The sequence below is a fragment of the Symphalangus syndactylus genome, chromosome 14 (assembly GCF_028878055.3).
Source record: "Symphalangus syndactylus isolate Jambi chromosome 14, NHGRI_mSymSyn1-v2.1_pri, whole genome shotgun sequence".
NCBI lineage: Eukaryota > Metazoa > Chordata > Mammalia > Primates > Hylobatidae > Symphalangus > Symphalangus syndactylus.
In genome coordinates this window covers 103,232,981-103,250,295 of record NC_072436.2, presented here as the reverse complement: position 1 = coordinate 103,250,295, position 17,315 = coordinate 103,232,981, and the positions used below count along the sequence as shown (strand labels likewise).

Below are 17,315 nucleotides of genomic sequence, written 5' to 3'. Positions count from 1 at the left end.
TATTTTTTAAACGTTGTTAATTTTATGGTTTATATATCCTTGCTAGTTTGATGGTCAAAATATGTCTTCTTGTTTTAATGTGTACTTTTTATCATGCTACTCAGATCAAGTACTTTTCCCACATTTACTACTGAGACTCCTCATTGGTAAAATGAGAATAACAATCCCTACTCATAGGGATATTGGAAAAATTTATGAAATGGTGATTTTGAATACTTCTTATGAATGCAATTATATGGTATCTTCAAAGATATAACTTATGATCTCAATTTAGTTGATAGCTATTTATATAAAGACAAATCAATCTCTCATGGGACTGTGGAGTTGAGGGCAAATCCCCTCCAGCTCCTTCATCCCATGCATTTCCATGTCATGTAATTAGAGTTCAGTAGCATTAAGAGCTGTAATGAAGGGAACTCAAATAAGTGACAAATGGACCCAGCAGCCTGCATGACTATCTCCACATTGTTACTCTCAGTAATGGTAGGTGTTGGGGGTGGGATGACTTGGTCAATTTTATGTTACTTTGGGGCTCCAGTTACTTAACAGCAACTTCCCATAGCCACTTCCTTCCTCTTTACCAGCCAGGTCCCTGAGTCATTGCTCAGCTGTAGGTCCCAGCAGCAGTTAGCTCTCCTGAAGCAAGAACCAAGATATTGCCCCTTTCTGCATACCCTAGGAACTTGTCTGCCTCATGTAGAAACTGCTTGATTTCAATGGAATGAGAGCATGCACCAAGAGAAAGCTAGAATTCCCAGAATTTCTCTTTCTTTCTTTCTTCTTTCTTTCTTTCTTTCTTTCTTTCTTTCTTTCTTTCTTTCTTTCTTTCTTTCTTTCTTTCTTTTCTTTCTTTCTTTTTCTTTCTCTTTCTTTCTCTTTCTTTTTTCTCTCTCTTTCTTTCTCTTTCTTTCTTTCTTTCTTTCTTTCTTTCTTTCCTTCTTTCTTCTCTTTCTTTTTTTTTTGAGACAGGGTCTTGCTCTGTCACCCAGGCTGGAGTGCAGTGGTGTGATCTTGGCTCACTGCAACCTCTACCTCCCAGGCTCAAGCTATTCTTGTGCCTCAGCCTCCCGAGCAGCTGGAACTAGAGGCACATGCCACCATGCCCGGCTAATTTTTGTATTTTTGGGGAAAGACAGGGTTTCTCCATGTTACCCAGGCTGGTCTCAAACTCCCGGGCTCAAGTGATCTGCCTGCCTCAGCCTCCCAAAATGCTGAGATTACAGCCAAAAGCCTCCATGGCTGGCCCAAAATTTCCATATTAACCGAATGACTTACATATCATTGCTCATTTAACTTGATTCTCTCACTTATTTGAAAAGAAAAATTAAGAAATAAAAACAAAATTATGATAAAGGCCTGAAAACACAGGGAGAGTTTTTCAACAAATTCAATGTAAAGCATTCAAGATGTTAAATAATATGTGGTTTTCAAAGGAAAAATATGGTGGATTTAAATATAATCAATGTTCAGTCTGACTATAACTTTGCTATTAGAGACCTGGAATTAAGCCTTCCTTTTTTCCAAGAACTCTGTCCTTTGTGCCTGGAGGCTGCGATGAAGTGGAAGTTGCAAGGGGAGACTCTGTTCTTTCTTATTTATAATTAAAAAATAAAAAGGGGGATTTGGGAACCACTTGTACTAGTGCCTATAAACCCACAGTAAGGAATTTTGCCCTAGTAGCTTTAAACAGACTATCCTTTTTTCTCCAAATTTATGGAGAAACTTTAAAGGCATTTTGTGTACATAATTATGCAGTCTGTGTTTTAATTCATTGGGAGTTCTGGCTAAGTATGGACTGCAAAGTTAGACATTTGGGGTTCAATTTTCTTTGGTATATCTGTCCCAGATATTACTTTATTTTATTTATACAACCTCATGATATCTCTATAAACTTGCTTTTTTATCATCATCATTCTGAAATCTCATGCAATAAATAGTGGTTGCAGAGGGGGAAAAGAAAATAGCTTCTTAACCTTTTTCAATTAGAGAGATGTAATTTTGTCCAGAAGGGCAGCTCATCTATTACTGCCTCCTTTCTGATGACCAGAATTATACAATGAGGCAATTGCAGCCCCCCAGAAGTGACAGTGTCTACAATGCCCAGGAAATATTTGCCAGGGAAGCCTGCATCCATCATCCCACCTACAACTTGGGTTTATAAAATTGGAGAAGCTCTGGTCAGGTGGCCCTGGGTTTACCACAGTACAATGTTCTCCCAGCTCATGGCTGGTTTGGAATGGCCATGACCACTGAAAACTGAGGGTACCCCAGATGAATCACAATGGAGAAAAAGGCACCAAGGGATTCACCAGTTTGGAAATGGCCATTTCTAATCTTCATGTTCCATATATGGCAACACCAAATCCTTTGGAATGGGATGAACACAGAAAAGGCCTGTGTGTTCCACCTAAGCATTCTCCTTGCTGCAAGCTCTCTGGCCAGTGGTAGGGCATGCAGCATTGCTCTCTCCCACTTTATTATTTTAAATGCTATTCATATTAAGGAATAATAATAACTAATGTTTATGGGAGCTTGTTAAATGCTAGACACTGAGGCATGCTGAGGATTAAATGAGATGATGTCCAATGCCTCACTGAGGTAAGTGTTGTCACAATCTCATTTGTGAGGCTAGTAGACTGGATCTCAGAGGTCAGATAACTTTCTCAGGCACTGGCCTCGGAATGGGCTCAGCTGGAATTCAGATCCAGGCAGGCAGACCCCAGGGTCCCTGCTCCTCCCCACTGTGACTGCTGTAAGTGGTACAGACCCATGTTCTGGGCACAGGCATTAAATGGTCACAAGACTATGCTCAGTCTGTCTCACTTTTTATCAGAGAGTGAAGGAAAAGGTATCCAATCTATAGGGAGATGCCCTGCAGTTAGCAAGGCCAGCACTTCATGTCCAATCTTTCAGAGCTTTGTCAGACAGTCGATTTTCCCTTTCTAATGCTGTGACTGGGATGAGAAGGCAAAACAGAAAGAATTAAAAATATAGTATTTCTTTCCCTACTTGGCCCAAAGGAAAGGTTCCATGGGAAGTTGAAAAACAGATGGTCCAGGGCAAAAATCAACAAGTTTGACATCCAGGATTGAAAACCAGATGGCGCTAAACAATCTTTAGAAGCCTCTAGAGGGGCTTCAAAGAAATTGCCCAAAACTCCATGTATCTTTCCATGAAGGCAAGTAGACTTAGTCATACATGATCGCATGATCTGTGGCCAGGCTCTCCTCCACTCAAAATTGTTCCCTGGGATGGGATCAAGCTAAGCACTTTGGGAAAGGAATGGGACCTTTTAGGCCACCAAGAAAAGAGAATCCTAACATCTTATGGCTTTAATCAATGCCGTTGTTTCACTGAGTTGACTGATCAGATTAGGCGCCTGCCTCTAATCTTCTCAGGCAGGTCAAGGCTCATAGACAGCCCAGCATTTGAGGAAACATAAATGTGGTTTTTAGTATGTATGCTGTTAAAGTCCCAGCACATAAACCTCCAGAAGTCACACTTCTCCAAAACCAGTCAGATGTAGAGGCATCTGAATAATGGCTCTTGTAGGGAACCCTGTTCCTGCTTCCTGTTCTTCAGCCGCTTGGAAAACATTGCTGGAACACTGGGATCCACTGAGGGAGATTCTTCCAGAAGTGGCCTGTGTCCCAGACTGTGACTTTTCTAACCAGCATGGACACATTTGAAATCTAAGCTCTGCTGCATCTGCTGCTGCCATGATAGAAACACTGGCATAGCATGTGCTAGGTACCAGGCCCTGGTGTAAACCAGTCACCTATGCTAAAGCACTTTATCATCACAGTGACCCTGGGGGGGAGGGTGGTCCTTTGAGGGTACTGATACGTGGAGGTTAAGTAAGTTGGCCAAGGTCACTCAGGTGGTAAAGGGTGTATTAGTTTCCTGTGGCTGCCATAACAGAGTACCACAAACTGGGTGGCTTAAAACAACAGAAGTTTCTCTCTTATGGTTCCATAGCCCAGATGTCCAACACTAAGGCATCAGCAGGGCTGCACTCCCTCCAAAAGCCCCAGGGAAGGGTCCTTCCTTGCCTCTTCCAGCTTTTGCTGGCACCAGGCATTTTTGGCCTGTGGCAGCCTCACTCCAGTCTCTGCCTCCATCTTTACTTCGTCTCTTCTGGGTCTGCATCTTCTTCTGTCTCCTATAAGGAAACACTTGTCATTGGATATAGGACCCACCCTGATAATCCAGGATGTTTTCATCTCTGAGAGCCTCAATGTAATTACATCTGCAAAGACCCTTTTGCCTAATAAGGTCACATTCACAGGTTCCAGGGATTAGGAGATACATGTATCTTTTGGGGACCACCATTCAGTTCACTACAGCTGAGCCGCTGGGATTTGACTCAAGCAGTCCAGCTCCAGCATGTGGCCTCTGACCATCACGCCACACTCTCTCATGTGGTTATTTTTCATGGGTGTCAGCAAAATGCCTGCTCAATGATCTGAGATTTTTTTTCACAAATCATCACAGAGCTGAAATGCTCATTTTTCTGTGCTGCTACTCTGTCCATGTTCCAGAAAGGCAGCACATTAAGTCTACACCACATCACGCATCCCCTGACAGATGGAGAGAATATCGGCAAATCAGATTGCTTTGTAAAGAAAACAGAATCCAACTTTGCAAATGTTTAAAGCTTGCATATTTTCAAAATTTCAAGCAAAAGTAGAAAACCTCATTACTCAGATCACAGTTGACAAAACTACCATTGACAAAGAATTATCCTACATGCAATGAAAACCTGATATAAGACAGTGAGTGATTGTCCAAAACATGGGTGTTAGGTCACTACCCAGACATCAGCAGAGTTGAGGGTTCTACCCTTGTTCTCTTTTGATGAGGGAAAACATTATTTTTAAGTGAAGCCTGCCACTTCAGTGTAGAAAACATAAAGCTGTGGACAATCACCATTGTCATTTAAAGGGTGAGCTGTATTTCTTCTGAAGTAAAGTGATGAGTCAAGGCGGCACACTCACTCTATCAGATATGATTTGAAAAGCTGATAAATAAACCTCTGACAATAAGATTTTAGGACAGAAATGCTACCAGGGCTCAAAGTACAGTTCAGAAGAATAAAGAGAAGGTAAACAACGCCAAAGGCCAGACGGACAAAAGGAAAATTCGTACTTCGTTTGTTCTCATGAAATACCACAGAAAAATAATCTGTTAGGCAGCTCTTCTGGAGTCCAAGTTCTTGTGCCGTGCTCCTCTCTTCTTTCTGTTAAAGCTCGGTGCTTTGCAAGCTGTCGTTAAATTGCTTACATGGATGGACGGGGCCAAGATGGTTTTCAGTCTAAAGCCAGTGAGAGTCTCAAGGCAGATTCTGAAGGCCTTGAACCACCTGAGCCTGGCCAGATGGATTCTTCTTTTCACTGTTGTGACCATTGCTTTGGTGTCAGACCCCTATGGGAGAGCTGAGTCCATGACCAGAATCCTCACGCCTTTCACAACTTCAATTAGCCAAGAGCATGGCACAGAGCAGAGGTGCTGGTGAGAGAAAACAACACATAGGTGAAAAGCCTCTGGATTAGGCATTTCAAACAAGAGGCATTCATTTTGCCCGACACCTAGAGTTGCCCAATAAACAAGCCAGAAACTCAACCAGGCGATGATGGAACAAGGAATGGATGAGTGACAAATTGGGCTGTTGATTCTGTTGTAACTGAGGCTTAACTATATTAACAAGCATGCAGTGATTAAACAGACCAGCACCAGAATTTTACCAGCTACCTTGAAGCCTGCTGATTGACACTGTCCCTGGAGCCCCTGTTATAATGAGGTCCTTATGATAACTTACTCCCTTGGATAGAGTCCCGTGCCCTATGGAATTCCACACTGTAACCAGCCATACTTCAGAGAGATTCCAGAATAATGATGGTATTGCTTATTTAGGCTGAAGGTTATCTGCTCCTCCTCCTCCAGATCCCTGCCAGCCAAGGGAAGAGCATCTCATTGGTGTCAGATGACAAGGGTCTTGTTCCCTTTACTGGAATAAGCTTTTTATGTCATACAGACTCTGGAAGTCCTGAAAAGCCATCTCTCTTGGCCTTTACTTAAGGAAAGAAAGTGTCATAACCTGCCACGGCAGTGGGGACAGCTGGAGCCGGGGGTTACTATTCGCCCTTGTTACTATTCATGGAGGCTCTTAGGGAAATTACCAAAAAGCTCTTTATGGCTCTTGCAATTAATCCTGAAATTCTGGTTGTCACTTGTGGGTAGAAACATATGGTTTACAAATGGGTTGATGATTATTATTTCAAGGAAAAACTAAAACATTATAATGAGAGTTATAACATAATGGTGGGATAGTATAAATAGGGAGAGAATTTGTAGCGTTTTCTTGTTCGTTTTGTTACATGAATAGATAGCTAGGGGAAAATGGCATTCTATGGGGAACTGAAGGGATTTATTTAAGATTTATTTATTTACACACTTCTTTTTTCCCATCTAAGTTATAAACTAATTAAGAGATGGACAAAGAATAAGGTAAAGGAAGGTCAAAATATTACCTTGGGCAGGGTGCAGTGGCTCACACCTATAATCCCAGCACTTTGGGAGGCCAAGGCAGGAGGATCACTTGAGCTCAGGAGTTCAAAATGGCAACATAAGAAGACTGTCTCTCCAAAAAAGAAAAAGAAAAGAAAAGGAGGTGAGGTGGCACATACCTGTAATCCCAGCTACATGGGAAGCTAGGGTGGGAGGATCACCTAAGCCCAGGAGGCCAAGGCTGCAGTGAGCTATGATCACACCACTACACTCCAGCCTGGGTGACAGAGTAAGACCCTTCCTCAAAAAAATAAAAATAAAAATTACCTCAGTTCGTGAGAACAGCAAAGATGTGTGGCATGACTAGCTCCATTCCCTGGAATTAGGAAATATCACCACACTTATGGTCAATCTTACAAAACTTAAGGCTTCCCACTCAGGGAGGGCCACATAGACATGATAAAGCAGAGCAGAATGTGGCTGTTTTCCAGGGGAAGCTGGCTTCTAATGAGAAGGGAGGGAGGGAGGGCTTGGGTTTCCTGTGCAGATTCATTTCCCTTGGTCACCAGCAGGTCACTCACCCCACCTCCATGGGCATTAGCCATGAGGCAAGAAGTAAGAGGAGTATGGAAAAAATCCTTGTTTCTGGAAACCAGAGAGGAGGGAGGCAGGGTTCACTCAATGAGTAGGAACTTCAGTGGTTAAATGTATCTTCTTGTAACAAACATCCATGTAACTATTTGAGGCCAGAATGAATTCTTCATGGTGTTTCTTTAGGTGATTTCTCCAAGGGAGGCCTGTGGTATGCAGGGGATTTTTACCAAGCCAGCGTTCTCATGAGTCCAGAGGCTCATCTGCCATTAGAGGATTGGAAGATTTGCATCCACTTCCACAAGCTGCTAGCCCAATCCTATAAGGCTCAAATCTGCCAGGGATCCATACCATGAAGGCAGTCCTTCTCCTGAGTTTGCTTTGGAGTCTGACACTTTTCATTATGGACATCAGTGATTCACACCCTGATTGTACTTAGAATCACCCAGAGGGAGCTTTTAAAAAGTATTGGTGCACAGGCCCCTCCTCAAACCGAGAAAACTGAGGACTCTGTGGGTGAGCCTGGACATGGATGGCTTCACAAAGCTCTCCAGATGAGTCTAACGTGCGCCCTGGCTTGAGAAGCACGGAGTGGTAGTCACAGAAGCCCAGGTTGGCAGCTGTCTCAGGCAAGCAATGTAGAATGGCAGTTAAAACTGTTAGCCCTGGAGAAGAATCCTGATCCCACTCCTTACTGAGTGTTTGTTAAGTTACTTAAACATTCTTAAGTCTCTCCAGGGTGACCAAGGCCATCCGTTAAAGGAAATCCACTCCAGTAAGTGAGTTGAAGCCTTGGTCTTCAGCATTTATGGTGGTCAACCGAGAAGGTTCCTTTTGTTTGATCCCACCCTTCCTGTCTGTGGCAAATAGCAATGAGCCACAACTCTGCCATGCAGATGCTTGGGTTATGCCCATGCCAGAAAGTCCAGTGTGGCTCAGTCTCAATCAAAACAGAAAGTACCATCCTGAAGTCAGTGCCTGGATTTCCCCTGTCAAAACATTCAACTCCCATGGTATAATATTTTTTTTTGCTTATTCAATTCATATTTTGAATTCATATTATGAATTAGTTGAATTTTTAGATATGCTTAGTTGTTGGTCCATGTCGCAGCTATCTAGCCTGTAAGGACCATTTCTTCTTGCTCTTATCTTGAGAAAATCACACACTGGTGCTTAGTTAATAAATAGTTCTTGATTATGGGAATAATTATGGCCTTGGAAGAATTCTGTTTATATAAGCAAGAACTCTCAGGTCTTAATCTTGCAACTGAAAGGGATCATAGAGACCCAGGTCTTCAAGTTGAAGGGAAACTTGCCGAGGGCCACACAGGCACTCAGAGGCAGGCCCAGATTTGACTGTTCTCTCTCCAAGTCCATTTTTCTTCCAACTTTATCGTGTTGCCTCCCTATACAACCCTCTAAACTACTTCTCTCTCTTTTCTAAATCCATTTCTTTTCTGATTTCTCTTTCTGCCACAAATGTTCCAAATTTATGAAGAAAGAAAATGGAGAAAAAATTTGAGTATACATTTCTGGATTCCATGCTTGGATTGCTTCGGCGGATTAGTTTTATTGTTCCAACTTGTTTCTGTATCAGTTTAAAGGGCAAAACAACTTCCACCCTTTTGAAGCAGCAAGAGGTCAGTCCTCTGCCATCCTCCCCCATGGCCAGGCAGAGCCAACTGCAGCACATGGGTACCTTCCACCGCCTTCTTCCCTGGGATGGAGCCAGACAGACCTGCAGAGGGGCGACCACTCAGCTCGGGCAGCCAAGGCAATACCTGTCATCACTGTAATGGGCTTGAAGCCCAGTGCCCTTCACTGTCAGCCTTGATGGCTTTAGCTGTGAAAACTCTCCTGACAAAGGAGGCTCTCACAGGCTCCAGTCATGGGAGCCCTACTGCCAGGATTTCAGGAAACTAGGGTGAAATGGGCAGAACAAGAGTTTGTCCAACAACTGAACAGGACAGGAGGTTCCCACTGCTTGGAAATCTGTGTGTTCCAGAGACGTGCAGAACAAAGACCTACACATGGTTATTTTGGCAAGAACAGGAAGGTTTAGATTATCCTTTTCCACCCCGTGAAAGTGGCCACCTAAGATGTGAGTGTTGAAGGAACATCTGTTTTTAACACTAACAGAGCCTCAGTGAGGGTCTCACCATGGTCTTCACTTCACAGACATAGCACAAGCAATAAGAGCTGCAGCTGTCGGATGCACACATAGTGAAAGGCTTTGCCTCTCCTTTTTATCTCAGTGTTTCCAACATGACAGTGAGCACTGAGTGTTCTCCAATGGGCTCTGCTCCTTTCTGCTCCCACCAGCAGCTCTGAAGTATCATGTAAGACCCATGTTGCCTCCTTAAGGTGATTTTTGGAGAGGGCATTTGGGAAATGACAAAATCAAAATATCCAGCATGAACCTTTGTGCATCTTTCATGCATTGGGTGCATGAGATGATAGAATTGGAACTGGAGGCATATGCTATGTGTAGAACAGCTTTCCCCATCTGGAGCCCAGGTGTGCAGGTTCACCCCTGAGTCCCAGACATAGGTAGCAGTGAGTAGTGAGAGCAAGACAAATCCATCTCACCTACCCTTGTTCCATAGAAATGATTTTACCCCTTGAGGTAGAAGGTCAAGATCTAATTTTATTTGTAGATCAAGTTTCACAATAATTGAGCATTTGAACATGCTAAGAAAGATGAGATTTTGTAACTCATTGTTGAAAGGCAATGTGGCATAATGGTTAAGAGTTTGCATTCTGAAATTAGAGAGACTGAATCACAAATTTGTTCTCTTTGTGACCTTAGGAAGGTAATGCAATTTGTCCAAACTTCAGTTTCTTCATCTATAAAATAAAGATAATTATAATTCCTACCTAGAAGTATTGGTGTAGTTATGAAGAAGGAGACCACTTGTGAAAAACATAAGATACTACAAGGTCACTCACGTCACAAAAATGCAATTCACTGGTTACTATCATTATTATCAATTTTAGAGGCACAGACTTCCTTCTAAATAAGACTCCTTTCCAAACACGTACATCTAGAGCCACTCATTCTATCTTCTCCCACTGTTAGAATGTCCTTATCTTAAGCCAAAATCTCACTACCCTTGTTTTCTGGCCTTTTAATTTGTACCTACTTTTTGAAACCACACGGAAAAACTCAAATCCCTTTTTGTAAAGGCAGTGACTGGGCCACTGTTTTGCATAGCTCAAAGGGACACAGTTCACACTGTAATCTGTATCAATGGCACCCCCTGGTGTCCACCCCACTGGAGAGGTAAATAGGGAGGATAGAGGGGAAGAAGGGTTGTAGAGAGGCTGGACATACTCTTTTCCATGAAAATCCCTGGTGAAGTAAGGGTCACACCAGTGTACTACCTTCCCCAAACAAAGCAGCTACAACTCTACCAACACTTCTTCATAAGACGTGATCTCATATCAGAGCCCATTGTGCTTTGACCACGTTTTTCTTAAAGTGAGGTGCTCAGAGCTAAGTCAACATTCCAGGTGAGACATGACCAGGGCCCAGGAGAGCAGAATTCAACCTCCTTCATTTTTCTGTATACCATAATTAGGATGCCACTGTGATACAAGGCAATCTTAGTACTGAATTCCTAGAGCAATTATTTTCTGAGCAACAGGCTTGGTTTTTAATCATACATTGTCCTATAATATCACTTCACTTGTCATGAATTGTTACCCATTTCACTTTATATAAGTGAACTATATATGTGTGTGTGTGTGTGTGTGTGTGTGTGTGTGTGTTTCTTCATACTGTCTATGTTGGGAGTTCCCTGAAATATATGTTTTTAGACATTTTAATGATTTCTGTTAAATTTAGCACGTTTCTGGGACCATAAAAATGGATCTAATTCGAATATTTAGGGAGAACCAAAGCAAAGGGACAGCATTTATTAAAGTTTAAAATGGCCACTCTGGCAATGAAGTCAAGCTATTCTGTGCACACAGTGTTCCTGGGATAAAGCACGCTAGAAGAAATGGTGGTACGTTCTTATTTGGTTAATGAATCATAATTCCCCAAAAGACAAGCATGATGCTTATGGCAGCCCTTAGTAATAATTCTTCATGTGTGGTTTTCTTGCTCATATTTTCTATGTATGCAGTGATTTCCAACTACACTATGTGGAGCCTGTGGGGTTCCGAAGGGATGCTCCCAGGATATGTGGGAGGGGCAGGAAGAGCAAGAGTGGAGGGCGGGGCTCCTGTCAGCCCTCAGTTTCCCCTAGAGCTGTCAGCCTTTCCCTGTTGTATGTATTGGCCCTCCCTGTAACATTTCCTTTGGGAATAAAATGTTTAGAAACCGTAAGTTAAGCCACGCCCTGGTCACCTCAGACTGGCAGGGAGTATGATCACTTTCAGGTTTCGTCTCACAGAATGGATTTCTAGGTGAAGTATATTTAAAAAGAAGGTCACCAGGCACAGTGGCTCACGCCTGTAATTCCAGCACTTTGGGAGGCCGAGGCAGGCAGATCATCTGAGGTCAGGAGTTTGAGACCAGCCTGCTCAACATGGTGAAACCCCATCTCTACTAAAAATACAAAAATTAGCTGGGCGTGGTGTCGCGTATCTGTAATCCCAGCTACCCAGGAGGCTGAGGCACCAGAATTGCTTGAACCCAGGAGGTGGAGGTTGCAGTGAGCCGAGATCATGCCATTGCACTCCAGCCTGGGTGACAAAGCAAGACTCTGTCTCAAAAAAAAAAAAAAAAAATTAGGTTAATTTCCACATTTGGCCCTAACGTGGTCAAAACTTCAACAGCCGTGGATTAAAGAGAAAGCGACCACACCATCATCACCATCACCCTCTCTATCCCTGTCAAGACCCAAACACACACAGCGGAAATGGAATTCAGAGCTAGAGTAAACCCAGGGTCTTGACGGACACCTTCCAAGCAGCACTGCAAGTTTGTGATTTCCTTCAGATTTGGGGAGAGTCCCTTGAGAACTCCTACCCTCATCCCCATCTTCTGTTTTGATGGCAGGAAAAAGGGCACTGTCTGTCTTTGTTTTGTGTTGCTATAGCAGAATACCAGAGTCTGGGTAATTTATAAAGAAAATTTATTTCTCACAGTTTCAGAGGCTGGGAAGTCCAATATCAACGTGCCAGCACCTGGCAAAGGCCTTCTCGTGGTGTCATAATCTGACAGAGGGCATCATATGGTGAGAGAGAGGGAGCATGCCAGCCCAAGTCTCTCTTCCTCTTCTCATAAAGCCACTAATCCCATCATGGGCCCCCACTCACATGACCTCATCTAACCCTAATCACCTCCCCCAAAGGCCCCACCACCAAGTACCAGCAACATAATTTGGAGATTATGTTGACTGTTTCCTTTCTCCACCTCTCAGCTTGATTCTCAGAGTTCCATGTGATTGGAGAGGCCAGGTTGAGGCACTCTGGCATCCTCCTTGACCAGCACATTGTAGTTGTACTGGACAGACCTCCTTTAAGAATAACACTTTTCATAAGGATTATGGCTAAAATCAAACTTGTCATCTTTTTTTATTTTTTTAAGAGACAGAGTCTCTGTCTGTCACCACGATCTCGGCTCACTGCAACCTCCGCTTCCCAGGTTCAAGCAATACTCCTGACTCAGCCTCCCTAGTAACCAGGACTACAGGCGCACACCGCCATGCCTTTTGAGATGGGATCTGTCACCCAGACTGGAGTGCAGTAGCGCAATTTTGGCTCACTGCAACCTCCGCCTCCCAGGTTCAAGGGATTCTCCTGCCTCAGCCTCCTGAGTAGCTGGGATTATAGGCATGCACCACTATGCCCGGCTAATTTTTGTATTTTTAGTAGAGATGCGGTTTCACCATGTTTCCCAGGCTGGTCTCGAACTCCTGAGCTCAGGCAATCTGCCCACCTCAGCCTCCAAAAGTGTTGGGATTACAGGTATGAGCCACTGCACCCGGCCGCTTCTCTTCATTTTATGTGCAATAAATATTTAGAAATATCTTCTCTTAACTGTGTGGATCCATTGTTTCTTTATCTGCAAAATGAAGTTAATAATATCTCTCATAGTGGGCATTTGTGGTAATTAAATGAAGAAGAATGACAAAATAATTCGGAGAAACCTGGAATAAAGTGGGAAAGAGATAGTAGTGAAAATCTGTTGGCAGTTGGCTAAGATGGTGACCCAAACCCTAGAGCACTAGGAAGGAGAAGGATGGAGACCAGCACAAGTGATGCAAATGTCACTGATCTAGAAAAAGGAATACTGTTAGGATGTTATCTCTCCCCTCACACTGTGGAGTCCCAGAAAAAAAATCTTAACTATGTTCAACATTAGAAATTAACTAAAACATAATGGATTATTTCCATTTTTCTTTACTTTCAATGCTGTAAATAAAATCAACTTGTGGCCAGTAAGTATGTACAAACTTTCTTCCTACTCTGTGTTAGCGGTATTTAGTATACCAAAAGTGAGAAGCTTTTCATATTGGAGGATTCTATCCAATTTGATATTTTCAATTACATTTAAGAGAACTCACATGCATTGTCTCCTATCTGTGGTGCAATTTGTTTTTTTGAGACGGAGTCTTGCTCTGTCGCCCTGGCTGGAGTGCAGTGGCACAATCTCAGCTCACTGCAAGCTCCACCTCCCAGGTTCATGCCATTCTCCTGCCTTGACCTCCTGAGTAGCTAGGACTACAGGCACCCGCCACACGCCCAGCTAATTTTTTGTATTTTTAGTAGAGACGGGGTTTCACCGTGTTAGCCAGGATGGTCTCGATCTCCTGACCTCGTGATCTGCCCATCTCGGCCTCCCAAAGTGCTAGAATTACAGGCATGAGCCACCGCGCCCAGCCTGTGGTGCTACTAAATACAGAGTTGAGTTAAAATACAATGACTTACAAGTTAGTTGGGCCTTTTTATTTCTCTGCAACTGATCCCTGCAACTAATTCTCGTAACCATCCTACTGGGCCAGATGATTGTGGGAGGATTGGGGAAGGGAAATCTTTCATTTACAAAGGTCTTTGGATTCAAAACAGTGTCTTGAAGTTTAAACTGATTCTTTAGGTAAACCTAAGTATCTTTGGGAAAATGTTTAAACATTTAGACTCTCCTCCCAACCAAGATGGCATCTGGCTGAAGAGAGAAACTCTCATATCCTCACAGTGACAGGGAACAGAGTTCACCAGCTGGGTTTCTGACCCAATATGGTCAGCAAGGTCTGTACCCTGGGCACCTGTCTGAAATACGTGGGCAAAGTTCATGGCCAATAAAACTCATGGTCTGCTCTTTGCTGGCTCCAGCTGCCAATCACTTCAAATGGTCTGGTCTGGGTGTTGGTGGCATCTAATTGCTGGCTCTATCATGCAGAATGTTCACTGGTCTTTGGACAAATAGCTAGACAGCCACCACAGAGCTTCCTGGTACTACAGAGGCGTGACCTTCTCCATCCCCAATACCTAGATAGGGTCTACTTCATAGCTGTTGTCGGGGGGCTCTTTATCTCCATGGAGCAGCTGTCCCTGGGGCTGGTAGAATCTTGTCTAAGCCCCAGGAAACCTAGGAATTGCCACATTAACCTCATTTTTGAAGAAAATCTATGCCCTATCCCAGATCATTATGCTACCATCTTGCCTTTGCCAATCACTACCTAAGAGATGTCAGTGCAGGAATTCTTCAAAGAGACTTAACATTTTTACTGTCTCTTCTCAGGGAAACCTCTCTGCTTTAGATTCCTTTAATGGTATTTTACTTCTTAGAATCCTTTCTGGAGTTTCAATTCTTCTTCCTGTCTACATAACTCCCTTTTCCTTCCTGAGGCAGCATTTACTTTTTTCCTGCTCTAAGGTCATAATGGTAGCAAGAAATCATCAAAGAAAAACACAGCAGGAAGTATTTTAAAATTATCCTTTTTACACATAATTTAACTAATTTAATCTCTGTGATAGCTTTGCAGGGTTCTTTTTGCAGAAGACACTGAGGTTCAAAGAGGTTATATCACTTCCCTATGTGATTTAACCAAGATCAACAACGAATCTGGTGTTCCACTATGGCAAACCACCTCCCAAGGACCTAGCAGGGGACAGACACTGCTGAGCTGTTTTCCATTCACAAGGAACTGCTTTTCTGCCTGGGTACCCCCAGTACATAGATCTGATTTGCCTTTCATGCTCCATACCCTCTCCTTTCCCCCACAAATGCAATGCAGGAGAGGAGAGTTACATGGCCTTTTAAGGTGTTTGGTCAGGAAGTCACTTAATAAAGAATTAACACATCATCACTGCAAAGTGGTTTCTGCATGAAAACAAAGGAGATGCTCATTTGTCACCACTCCCTTCTGAGCCAGCTAGGGACGATCACGAGGTGACGAGTTTGCAATAAACAGCAGAAGGTGAGCACCAAGGCTTTTTCAAACAAGTCCAAATATTTGGCTGGAGCCCAGAACACATTATTCTTTGTCCATCAGGATTCTCTCCTACACAGTTTTCCAGAGAAGGATGAAATTCCTTAGGTCATGTTATAAACATTCATCTTCTAAATCACGCCCCTAATAGAAAGAACAGAAGACAGAGCATGTGCTGTAAGTCATTCGCCTGCTGAATGTGCTCTGCACAGGGTGATGTAACATGTGGGGTCAGCCCCTGTGTCAACAACCAAATACACAAGTGTAACGAGATGGGGGGAACAAGACAGACTCCACATGGCCAGCCTGGGGGAGGGCGGGTGTTCCCCTGGAGAGGGGAGTCTTGGAAAAGGCTTGTTGGGGAGGCGCTGAGGAGACACAGATTCACTAGGCTTTGCAGTGGTCTAGGACAGAGACAGGAATAAACACATGGGCTTGAGGTAGTGCTTGGGTGCCAGGGACGAGAGGATAGCTGGGGGAGGAGGCGGAGTCAAGCGATTTTTTGGCCAGTCTAGAAGATGGATACAGTTAGTCTAGAAGCAGTCCAAAGCTAAGGCCTCCAATTCTTTCTGGGTTCCGAAAATCTTCCTCTCTCATCATCTCCTTATTTTGCTCTGCACCCAAAGGAATAAAGTTTTAACCCTACAGGCAAAGCAGGCAGCACAACTGGTTTCTGTCCCCATCTCTCATCAATCTTCTTCTCCAGCTGATAAATCCTTTAGCTTTCCTAGTCCTGTCAACGAGCCAAGCAATCTATACTTTGACTCTTAGACCTGTGTTTCCCAGCACCCTGGCAGGAACTGGCCCTAGATGACCCTGCCTGAATAACTGATAAGCTGTAATTAGCCCCACAGCCCCCTTCCCTAAGTTCATAGCCTCTCTTATCTATGCTGCTTAATTCAAGCATCCCAACCCTGTGAGGCAGCCCTACTACAGCACTGGGCAAGGAATCTGAAGGCCTAGGTTCAAGTATTGGTTCTGCTTCTAATTAGCTGGGTGGCCAAGAGTATTTATAATAATGATAAGGATATCTACCACCAAATCTGCAATTAGTAGATAAGGTCCTCTGCTAAGCAGTTAAGTAAGAGTTACCATATTAGAAAATGATTATCATAATTTCTAAATTATCTAGTAACTGGAAGCATTGGTACCTCATTAACTTTTTTTTTCCCCATGGTTATTAAATTTGAAAATGAAACAACAGTAATAAACCCATAAAACTGAAAGTCTGGCTGCGCGCAGTGGCTCACGCCTGTAATCCCAGAACTTTGGGAGGCCGAGACGGGCGGATCACGAGGTCAGGAGATCGAGACCATCCTGGCTAACACGGTGAAACCCCGTCTCTACTAAAAATACAAAAAAAATTAGCCGGGCGTGGTGGCAGGTGCCTGTGGTCCCAGCTACTCGGGAGGCTGAGGCAGGAGAATGGCATGAACCCGGGAGGCGGAGCTTGCAGTGAGCTGAGATTGCGCCACTGCACTCCAGCCTTGGGGACGGAGCGAGACTCCGCCTCAAAAAAAAAAAAAAAAAAAAAAAAAAACTGAAAGGTTGATCTTGATTCCCAGGATGAAAGTGAGGAGAAAGAAGGTTTTGTGGCATCTCCTTCAGTTGAATCCAAGTTGGAAAATAGGTGGGAGCAATGGGAAAAAGGAGATGGTTAAATCCCTGGGACGTTCAGAGACAGGAAGGAAGAATCAGTGTTTGGCACTCTCAAGTCTCAACCCTGGCACTCATCCCCTAGGTAACCACGAGAAGCTACCTCACCTTGATGAGTTTCATGTCCTGCTTTGTAAGATTGGCAGTGGTCAGTTACCAAACTCAGAGGATACAACC

The 17,315-nt window shown here is 43.6% G+C and overlaps 1 long non-coding RNA gene across 1 annotated transcript in view; it reads right to left on the bottom strand.

The window, feature by feature from the left end:
• Positions 1–3,877: 3,877 nt before the first annotated feature.
• Positions 3,878–17,315, bottom strand: part of LOC129463148 (uncharacterized) — a 49,705-nt gene continuing 36,267 nt past the window's right edge. Inside the window, exons 4-5 of the long non-coding RNA XR_008651026.1 lie at positions 6,531–6,634; positions 3,878–5,508 (exon numbers count right to left, since the gene is read on the bottom strand). This is a non-coding gene — a long non-coding RNA (uncharacterized lncRNA). The remainder of the gene's footprint in view (positions 5,509–6,530; positions 6,635–17,315) is intronic.